This window comes from Scyliorhinus torazame, chromosome 21 (genome assembly GCF_047496885.1).
Source record: "Scyliorhinus torazame isolate Kashiwa2021f chromosome 21, sScyTor2.1, whole genome shotgun sequence".
Classification (NCBI taxonomy): Eukaryota; Metazoa; Chordata; class Chondrichthyes; order Carcharhiniformes; family Scyliorhinidae; genus Scyliorhinus; species Scyliorhinus torazame.
Genome location: NC_092727.1, coordinates 111,566,585 through 111,578,400, shown reverse-complemented (window position 1 = coordinate 111,578,400; position 11,816 = coordinate 111,566,585).

The window sequence follows — 11,816 nt, the reverse complement described above, 5'->3', positions numbered from 1 at the left end:
ATCACAAAAGGCTAGTATGCATATACTGTAAGTAATTAGGAAAGCTAATAGAATATTATAATTTATTGCGAGGGGAATTGAATACTAATTGGGCAGCACGGTAGCATTGTGGATAGCACAATTGCTTCACAGCACCAGGGTCCCAGGTTCAATTCCCGGCTTGGGTCACTGTCTGGGCGGAGTCTGCACATCCTCCCTGTGCGTGCGTGGGTTTCCTCCGGGTGCTCCGGTTTCCTCCCACAGTCCAAAGATGTGCAGGTTAGGTGGATTGGCCATGCTAAATTGCCCATAGTGTCCATAATTGCATTTAGTGTTGGGTGGGGTTACTGGGTTATGGGGATAGGGTGGAGGTGTGGACCTTGGGTAGGTTGCTCTTTCCAAGAGCCGGTGCAGACTCGATGGGCCGAATGGCCTCCTTCCGCACTGTAAATTCTATGATTCTAAAGTACGGTGGTTATGCTTCAGTTATACGGATCATCAGTGAGACCATGGGCTGGATTCTCCGACCCCCTGCCGGACCGGAGAATCGCCGGGGGGCGATGTGAATCCCGCCCCGCCGCCTCGACGCCAGCTGCTGGATTCTCCGGCGCTGGTTTTTCGGCGGGGGCGGGAATCGCGTCACGGCAGTCGGGGACCGTTGGCAGCGGCCCCCCGGTGATTCTCCTCTCCGCGATGGGCCGAGTGGCCGCCCGTTTTCGCCCGGTCCCGCCGGTGTAAATCAAACCAGGTCCGTACCGGCGGCACCTGGCTCTGCGGGATGCCTGCGGAGTCCTCGGGGGGGGGGGGGTGCGGGGGTATCTGGCACCGGGGGGCCCCCACGGTGGCCTGGCCCGCAATGGGGGCCCACCGATCCGCGGGCGGGCCTGTGCTGTGGCAGCACTTTTCCCTCCGCACCGGCAGCTGTAACGGTCCGCCATGGCCGGCGTGGAGAAGAACCCCCCTGCGGATGTGCTGGGATGACGGCAGTACACGCTGGCGCTCCCGCGCATGCGCCAACTCGCGCCGGCCAGCGGAGGCCCTTCGGCGCCGGCTGGCGCGGCACCAACCCCACCACCGCCGGCCTAGCCCCCGAAGGTGCGGAGGATTCCGCATCTTCCGGACGGCCCAACGCCGGAGTGGTTCACGCCACTCCTCGGCGCCGGTACGGCCCGCCCCGCCGGTTAGGGGAGAATCCCGCCCCTGATCTGGGCTACTGTGCGCAGTATTGGTCACCTTATTTAAGGAAGGATGCAAATGCAACGGAAGCATTTCAGAGAAAGTTTACCAGACTAATACGTGAAATAGATGGGTTGTTTTATGAGGAAAGGTTAAACACACTGGACTTGTTTCAGATCAGCCATGGTCTTATCAAATGCTCTAACTCACATGTTGGTATGCATGTATGACGTATGTATATTTGTAGAGTCTGTAATCATCTATGTGGGAGACATGGCCAGTTCATCCGAATTACATTTTCTGAAAGGTGGTTTCCATGTTGTTGACCCCCAGCACGATGGAGGAACCTTGTTATTTGCGCTTTTGTCACCTCAGAGCCCCCAATGGGGGAGTCCGGGATGAAACGGTTCCTTGATGGACTGGACATTCCAGTCGTGGGGGACGGCAGAAAACGGGGCTTGGAAGCACCACTAGCACTGGGAGAGATCATGGACAGCATTAGCTCCATGCAGGCGGGGAAGGCGCCGGGACCTGACGGGTTCCCGGCGGACTTCTACAAAACATTTGCGACAACACTGGCCCCGCACCTGCGGGAGATGTTCACAGACTCGTTAGCGAGGGGCACACTGCCGCCCACGCTAGCACAGGCTTCAATCTCGCTGCTACCTAAGAAAGACAAAGACCCAACAGAATGTGGGTCATCCAGACCCATCTCACTGCTGAATGCAGACGCCAAAATACTGGCCAAAATCCTAGCCAAAAGGTTAGAAAACTGTGTACCTGAGGTGGTCGCAGAGGACCAGACGGGCTTTATCAAAGGTAGACAGCTTACCTCAAACATCAGGCGCCTGCTGAACGTGATAATGACCCCCTCCGGGGAGAGAACACCAGAGGTGATCGTCTCCCTAGATGCAGAAAAGGCCTTCGACAGAGTCAAATGGAAATGCCTCATAGAGGTACTGGAGCGGTTCGGGCTTGGAACAGGGTTCACCTCCCGGGTAAAGCTCCGATACAATGCTCCCATGGCGAGCATACGGACCAACATTACCAACTCCCGATACTTCCAGCTGCACAGGGGCACCAGTCAAGGACTGTCCCCGCTGCTGTTCGCTCTAGCGATTCGAACCACTAGCAATCGTGCTCAGAGCAGCAAAAAGCTGGAGGGGGATCCGAAGGGGCGGCAGAGAGCACAGAGTCTCACTCTATGCAGATGACCTACTCCTCTACATTTTAGACCCACAGAGCAGCATGGACGGAGTCATTGCACTCCTAAAAGAGTTTGGCGCCTTCTCGGGCTACAAACTCGACATGAGCAAAAGCGCGATCTTCCCAGCACACACAAGTAGGGGGGCAGCACTAACGGGACTGCCGTTTAAACAAGCCCGACACAAATTCCGCTACCTGGGGGATCCAAATAGCCCATGACTGGAAAGGGATCAACAAATGGAACCTCACCAGTCTGACGGAGGAAGTAAAAATGGACCTGCAAAGATGCAACACATCTAAGAGTCCAGACGATCAAAATGAACGTACTGCCCAGGTACCTCTTCCTACTTAGATCCATTCCGATCTACATCCCCAAGACCTTTTTCAAAGCGCTGGACAAACTAATCATGGCGTTCGTATGGGGGGGGAAAATGCTGGGATCTCAAAGAAGGTCCTACAAAAAACTAAATCCAGGGGGTCGAGAGGGTCGCGGAGCCGTCCTTCGCGGCGCTCCCGATCGCGCTAATCCCCGCATAGCAGCCAGCTTTTAATAATGCCGGCTGCAAGCGGAATTCAAAATGACCGCGAACATGTAAAAGAAAATTCGGCCACATTGCGCATACGCGCACAATCATCGGTGCGCATGCGCAAAACTATGAAATGAAATGAAAAGAGATTGAGGTAGACTGATCCGTGGAAGGCAACCTGCAACCCGGGGGCCACATGTGGTGCATCAAGGTTCTGAATGTGGCCCACAAGTCATTTTGTTGTCATCTGCCCACGTGCAGGGTTGGCACATTCCGCTGGTTTCCATCCGTGTAGTTTTTTTCCTATCCTTATGACTGAAGTGATTTGCATGTAAAGCCAGGTGCTTGCTGATTTGCTCATTAGAGTGACTTTATTTATTTTTGTTTGTTCATGGGGTGTGGGCATCACTGGCTGGGGGCCTTTATTGAGGGCCTTTACGTCAACCACATTACTTGTGGTTCTGAAGTCACATGTAGGCCAGACCAGGTAAGGATGACAGATTTCCTTCCCTAAAGGACACTGGTGAACCAGATGGATTTCTACGCCAATTGACAATAGTTTCATCGTCGCCATAAGACTTTTAATTCCAGATTTTTTAAAGAAAAATTGAATTCAAATTCCGCCACCTGCCCTCAGATTTGAACCCAGGTCTCCAGATTACTAGTCCAGCGACAATATCACTATGCCATTGTCTCCCCATGTGATAGTTGTGCGCGCTCGCTGTGTCCAAAGTGTAAATCTCTTTTGTTTTTAACATTTGAAGTTGATGACATTTCTATTAATATATGAATGATTGAACACTTTCTATAACTCGTTATGAAATACTTAACGTGTATTACGAACATAGGACTAGACAATTCAGTCCCTCGAATCCGCTCCGCCTTTCAATACAATCATGGCTGATCTCATCTCGGCCTCAACTCCACTTTCCTGCCTGTTCTTCGTAACTCTTCAACCCATTACTAATTAAATCTGTCTATCTCCTCAAATTTAGTCAATGTCCCAGCATCCACCGCACTATGGGGTAGTGAATTTTATAGATTCATGACCCTTTGAGAGAAGTAATTTCACCTCATATCTGTTTTAATCCGCTCCCCCTTATCCTAAAGCTATGACCTCTTGTTCTAGACTGCCGCACAAGAGGAAGCATCCGCTCTATGTCTACTTTGTCAATACCTTTCATGATATTATATTATTTCCTCATATTAAATGTATTCAATCTTATTCATAGACTCATGGTTCGTGATTTTAATCTTGCGGCCCACTGAGATGAGAGAGGGTCTCTCATATGGCCTACTCACTAGCCTAGGTTGTCTGGCACTGTTCTAAAGAGACTTGCAAACTGGATGAATGTATCACCAACAAAAATGATCCACGCCTCCAGAGCAAGTTTGGGACGACATGGTGGCAGTGGTTAGCACTGCAGCCTCACAGCACCAGGGACCCGGGTTCGATTCCAGCCTCGGGTGACTGTCTGTGTGACGTCTGCACATTCTCCCTGTGTATGCGTGAGTTTCCTCCGGGTGCTCTGGTTTCCTCCCACAGCCCAAATATGTGCAGGTTAGATGGATTGACCATTCTAAAATTGCCTTTAGTGTCCAAAAGGTTAGGTGGGGTTATTGGGTCACGGGGATAGGGTGGTGGCGTGGGCCCAGGTAGAGTGCTCTTTCAGAGTGTGGGTGCAGACTCGATGGACCGAATGGCCTCCTTCTGCACTGTAGTGATTCTATAACCTGGAGGTCCATGGTTGTCAATGCCCTCTTAGGGCCTGGAGAGAGAGGGGACATATCAACCATACTGCATCCAAAGAGGCAAGTAGCAGTCTTCTCATTTGTGTGACATTCTGAATGTGAAGTTGTTACTCTAAGTTTAACTTAATAGTTTCCCAGTTCTAAACATATCTCTTCTCATGTTTTACCAAATGAGAGAGGAATCCGATGGGATTGATGTAGAACTGCATATTTTTACAGAATAAGATGATACAACAGATTATTAGGAATTGAAAGCCTGGGAATCCCTGATTACTTGTCAGTGTGGTCCTCTCCTCAATCTTTCCACCAAAATATATCACCTCACATTTTCAGTGTGAAATACATCTGCCATGTATCCATTGAATCCATCGGCCTGCTTCTGTCTTCTTGAAGTCCCTGTTGCTATCTTCTTTACTGTTTGACATACGAACATTATATTGTCATTTCAAACTGTTTTGGAATTGAGTAAGAAAATGTTTGCTGTAATTTGGTACTTTAAAGTGGCAATTCCTGAAAATCAATGGTCTGATTTTCTCCAGTTTATACTATTTGCCAGCAGGTTGCATTAAAAGTATGGGCCTGAATTCTCTGGCCATTGCGATTCAATTTTCCCGCCAACAGCACAGCCCTGCCTGCGAGTTTCCCTGTGGCGTGGGCTGGCTTCAATTGGGAATTCCTATTGACTAGCGCTGGGAAGAGTGAATCCTGGCACCAGCCAACGGAAATCCCGGTACCAGCCAACGGCGCGCTGCCGAGAAACAGGCGGCTGGGGAGGAGGAGCATCCCGCCCCTGATCTATTGAAGAGAATGGTGCATTTGCATCATAGTGATTGAAATCCTGCCTCACATGTTTTTCTGATGAAGGATGCTGACCAGTGCTGAGCTTGAAATGTGCCCGTCTGCCGCGGAGCCTTGATCTGGTGGTACGTAGCTGACCTTGATGTGGCTTTTGCAAACTGTGCTACTCACAATTTAGGCTTGTGTGCCACAGAATGTCGAACCGCGATGGATCGCATTTTGTATAATGTAGCTGCCACACTTTTGATGGACTTGTTATTAATTTGTAGGGCAAGGGATCTTTAAAATGTAGCACACTATCCTTGGGAGGGCTGAACAGAGGAAATGCCATTTGCCCGGAGAATAATGAACTGGTGACAGACTGCTTATTTATTCAGTTAGTCCCTTCAGACAAAGGCCTGTGCTTTGCTTGAAGTTATCCTAACTGATTTATGAGCAAATGCCTGACCACAGCAACTAGCACACCATAAGTCGGCCATGTGTATGATTTATATCTGGCAGACACATCCGGGTACCTTTTCATTTCTAAATGCTGCTGGCTGGGGTAAGTGAACACTCGTAGGTTATGATGGGGTAAGTGAACACTCGTAGGTTATGATAACGATATTCTAGCAAAGAATTGATTATGATGTAATAAATTGCTGAACTTAACCATATTAGCTCCCTAACCAAGTACCAAAAATATCTGGCATTGCGTAGCTATTTTTTTCACGTAAATGGGTATTTTAACGTGAACTTCACATTCCAGGTCCAGGGGAGAAGTATTACACCAATTGAAGACAAAGAACAATACAGCACAAGAACAGGCCCTTCGGCCCTCCAAGCCTGTACCGGCCATGATACTAACCTTGGCCTAAACCATTGTGCCGTATCCCTCTATACCCATCCTATCTATGCATTTGTCAAGATGCTTTTTGAACGAGGGCTGCACGGTGGCGCAGTGGTTCGCACTGCAATCTCACGGTGCCGAGGTCCCAGGTTCGATCCCGGCTCTGGGTCACTGTCCGTGTGGAGTTTGCACATTTTCCCCGTGTTTGCGTGGATTTCACCCCACAAACCAAAGATGTGCAAGGTAGGTGGATTGAGAACACGCTAAATTGCCCCTTAATTGGAAAAAATGAATTGGGTACTCTAAATTTATTTTTTAAAAGATGCTCTTTGAACGCCGTTAATATATCTGCTTCCAGAACCTCCCCTGGCAACGGTTCCAGGCACTCACCACCCTCTGTGTAAAAAAACCTGCCTCGCACACCTCCAGTAAACTTTGTCCCACGGTCTTTAAACCTATGCCCCTGGTGACTGACCCCTCCACTCTGGGAAAGAGTGCCTGCCTGTATCCATGCCCCTTATAATCTTGTAGAGCTATATTAGGTCACCCCTCAACCTCCGTCATTCTTTTACATTAATACGGAATATCCAAATTGTAGTTGTCACCCTTTTCCGTACAAAAACCATAAAAGAAGAATCCAAACCTGCACAAAAGGAAATAAGTAGCAGAGTTTCCCAACCCAGAACATCTTGGAAATTCTCCGGAATTGCCTTGTTCACTTGGAAATTTTTACTCCTCCAGAACAGGACTTCACCCTTCTATTGTTGCATGTGTTATTGGGAAATACACGTCGCAATAAAATAGCAAAAAGCTGGTTTTTATAGTGAGATTTATTTTGAGAGTGAAGAGTCAAAAATATATTGAATTCACACTTTGCACCTCAGTATTGACCTCCAACAAGTACAACCATCTTACTTTATGGTTGGAATACCTGGGATAAAGGAAGATGGTTGTTGGAGGTCAATCACCTCAGCTCGACAACGTCACTGCAGGAGTTCCTCAGGGTAGTGTCCAAGGCCCAACCATCTTCATCTGCTTCAACGATAACCTTCCTTCCATCTTAAGGTCAGAAGTGGGGACGTTCAATGATGGCTGCACTATGTTCAGCACCATTTACGACTCCTTAGAAACTCCTTAGATAATGAAGCAGTCCATGTACAAGTGCAGCAAGACCTGGGCAATATCCAGGCTTGGGCTGACAAATGGCAAATTACATTTTTGCCACACAAGTGCCAGGCAATGACCATCTCCTACAAGAGAGGATCCAACCATTGCTCCTTGGCATTAACACCACGGAATCCTCCACTATCGACAACTTGTGTTTGACCAGAAACTGAACTGGACCAGCCATTTGAATACTGAGGCTACAAGGGCAGGTCAGGGGCTAGGAATCCTGCGGCGATCAACTCACCTCCTGACTGCCCAAAGCCTGTCCACAATCTACAAGGAACAATTCAGGAGTTTAATGGAATTCTTTCCCCTTGCCTGAATGAGTGCAGCTCCAAAAACAGTCAAGAAGCTCGACACCACCCAGGACAAAGCAACCAAATTGATTGGCACCCCATCCGCAAACATTCACTCTCTTCACTAATGACGAACAGGAGCAGCAGTGTTTACTATCTACAAGAAGCACTGCAGGAACTCACCAAGGCTCTTTAGCCAGAAACTTTGAAACCCATAACCACTACCAGTTAGAAGGACAAGGGCAACAGAACACCACGACCTTGAAGTGCCCCTTCAAGCCAGTCACCATCATTATCTTATTGATTGATTTATTGTCACATGTACCGAAGTACAGTGGAAAGTATTTTTCTGCGGCCAGGGGAACGTACACAGTAGACAAAAGAATAATCAACAAAGTACATCGACAAGTAAGTAATTGGTTACAGTGTGGAACAAGGGCCAAACAAAGCAAATACGACATGAGCAAGAGCATCATAGGACATCATGAATAGTGTCTTACAGGGAACCGATCAGTCCAAGGGAGAGTCGTTGAGGAGTCTAGTAGCTGTGGGGAAGAAGCTGTTCCTATGTTTGGATGTGCTGCTCTTCAGACTTCTGTATCTTCTGCCTGATGGAAGGATCTGGAAGGGGGCAAAGCCTGGGTGCGAGGGATCTTTGTCAATGCTGTCTGCCTTCCTGAGACAGTGATAGGTGTAGACAGAATCAATGGGAGGGTGGCAAGCTTGTGTGATGCGTTGGGCTGAGTTCACCACACTCTGCAGTTTCTTGCGATCTTGGGTTGAGTAGTTGCCATACCAAGGTGTGATGCAGCTGGATAGGATGCTCTCTGTGGCACATTTGTAGAAGTTTGTGAGAGTCGATGCAGCCATGCCGAATTTCTTTAGCTTCCGGAGGGAGTAGAGATGTTGTTGGCCTTTCTTGAACTGTTGCATCAAAGTGTGTAGACCAGGACAGACTGTTGGAACTTAAAATCTATTGACCATCTCCACTTCGGAGCCATTGATGGAGACGGGGGCATCCTGAAGTCGATGATTAGTTCCTTGATTTTGCTGACATTTAGAAAGAGGTTGTTTTCGGGACACTATGCAACCAAGTGATCTTATCTCCCTTCTGTACTTGGAAATGTTTCGCCGTTCCTTCACTGTCGCTGGGTCAAAATCCTGCAACTCTCTCCCTATCAGCACGGTGGGTGTACCTACACCACATGGACTGCAGCTGTTCAAGAAGGCAGCTCACCACCACTTTCCCAAGGGAAATTTGGGATAGAAAATCAATGCTGGCCTAACCAACAAAGCCCACACCCCTTTAATGAAAAGAAAATGCAAAATTGCCAGACACCCCCCCCCCCTCCCCGCCACTTCCAACAATGAAAACAAAATGATCTCGTTCAGGAATTTTTAATCATGCTTTCCTCTATCTTAGCTTGTTGGGGAGAAAACAAAATCCCAATTTTCAAGGGATTATAGTCATTTAGTTTTAAATCAGAAACAAAAATACTTTGTTAAAACAAAAACTCTGACATAACCCACTGAGGGTCTTTGGGTAGAAATACAAGCCCCCTGGTCCAGTTGACTCAACAGATCTTTTGGGAGCTGGGGGAGTAATGTGCATTTAAAAAAAACAACTTAAAGACCTGGATCTGACATTTTTGGAAGTGACACTCTATTAGGAACTTGGACTTTTCTGAACTCTGAATGTTCCCAAATATGCAGATTTGGAGTTTGACCAGGAGGATTAAATGGCCCGACTGAAAAATTACTGAATGATTTTCAACAGGGTTTACTGTGCTTTGATTTCTACGCTCAGTTATTTGTACTTGAGCGGAGCCAATTTTCTTTAAAGGCTGTGAATGCTGTTTGCTCCTGTGCATGTCAGAACAGGCACCCCCTTTTTCACTCGGCAGCCTTCTTTTCCGATATTTATTTAATTTTGCACACTCTAACCCTTTTCACTCTTGTCTCTGTTCACTCTCAGCCTCTTTCTGTCCTGCCTTTATTGTCTTCCAACATATCTGTTCATTCTCAGTCCCTTTTTATTGTATCGGGTCTGTATTTATTTGAAAGAACTTTTCCATGCAATGAGTGAGTCAGGCCTGGAATACACTGCCTGAAAGTGTGGCGGAGGCAGTGTCAATCGAGGCATTTGAAGAGGGTAATAGGTTGTTTCTATTCTAGCAATTATGTGCAGGGGTATGGGGAGAGGTCTGGAGAATGGTATTAAGTCATAATGCTCCTTTGGAGAGCGAGTAATGACACTATGGGTCAAATGGCCTTCTCCGTCGTAACAATTTTGCGATTCTATGCTGTTTCCCATAGTCTCTGCTAATTTTCAGAATTCTGTTTATTGTTCACTGGGCAAATATGAGATCAGGCAAACTGCAAATGCGACAGAATCCTGGGATTGGGGTAAGGTTGGGAGTCAGCAACAGAAAAGAACAAAGAACAAAGACAATTACAGCACAGGAACAGACACTTCGGCCCTCCCAGCCTGCGCCGATCCAGATCCTTTATCTAAACCTGTCTTCTATTTTCCAAGGAGCTACTTCCCTCTGTTCCCCGCCCGTTCATATATCTGTCTAGATGCATCTTAAATGATGCTATCGTGCCCACCTCTACCACCTCCGCTGGTAAAGTGTTCCCGGCACCCACCACCCTCTGCGTAAAAAACTTTCCACTGTGGATAGCACAATTGCTTCACAGCTCCAGGGTCCCAGGTTCGATTCCAGCTTGGGTCACTGCCTGTGTGGAGTCTGCACATCCTCCCCGTGTGTGCGTGGGTTTCCTCCGGGTGCTCCGGTTTCCTCCCACAGTCCAAAGATTGCAGGTTAGGTGGATTGGCCATGATAAATTGCCCTTAGTGTCCAAGATTGCCCTTAGTGTTGGGTGGGGTTACTGGGTTATGGGGATAGGGTGGCGGTGTTGACCTTGGGTAGGGTGCTCTTTCCAAGAGCCGGTGCAGACTCGATGGGCTGAATGGCCTCCTTCTGCACTGTAAATTCTATGATAATCTATGATAATCTCCCTTAAACTTTCCCCCTCTCACCTTGAAATCGTGACTCCTTGTAATTGACAAAGGTGCAACCTAGAAGTGGAAGACCGAGGGAGCGGATGGCCAACAATTATAGAGGTAAAGTGGGATTCATCTCTTTATTTTTCTATCTATACTAGGCTGGCTGTTCAAAACAAAGAGAATATACCCAACCAAAATAATAGAAAGGATTTTGTTGGATTTCCTAAAGATATTAGATATGGTGCCACGAAAAAGGTTCATATATAAGATAATGGCTCAAGAGGTTGGGCGTAATATATTAGCACGGTTGGAAGATTTGTTAACTGACACAAATTCGAGAGCGGGGACCAACATGGCATTTTAAAATTAGCAGGCTGCAACCAGTGGAATGCGACAAGGATCAGTACTGGGACCTCAGCTATTTATAACATATTCAAATAGCTCTGACAAGAGACCAAGGGTAATGTATCCAAATTTTTTGACAACACAAAGTTAGTTTGGAATGTAAGCTGAGGGCACAAAGAGACTTCAGAAAGAGGGGTGGCACAGTGGCTAGTTTCAATTCCGGCCTTGGGTTTGCACTTTCTCCCCGTGTCTGTGTCGGTTCCCTCTGGCCGTTCCGGTTTCCTCCCACAGTCCAAAGATGTGCTGGTTAGGTGGGGTTACGGGGATAGGGCGGGGGAATGGGCCCAGGTAGCGTGCTCTTTCAGCGGGTTGGTTCAGACTCAATGGACCAAATGGTCTCCATCTGCACTGAAGAGATTCGATGAAAGATGGACTAGTTAAGTGAATGGGCTTGTGGGGATGTGTGAGGTTATTCACTTTGGTAATAGAGATAGAAGAGCAGAATATTTTTTTAAAGGTGGGAAACTTTTACATGTTGATGTTCAGAGAGACTTGGGTCGACTCATACAAGGAACACAGAAATTTAGCACACAAGTGCAACAAGCAATTAGGAAGGTAAGTGGCACATTGGCCATTATTGAAGGGAGACTGGAGTACAAGAACAAGGAAGCCTTGCTACAATTGTAAAGGGCTTTGATGAGGCTCCAGCTAGAGTCCCATGATCCAGTGAT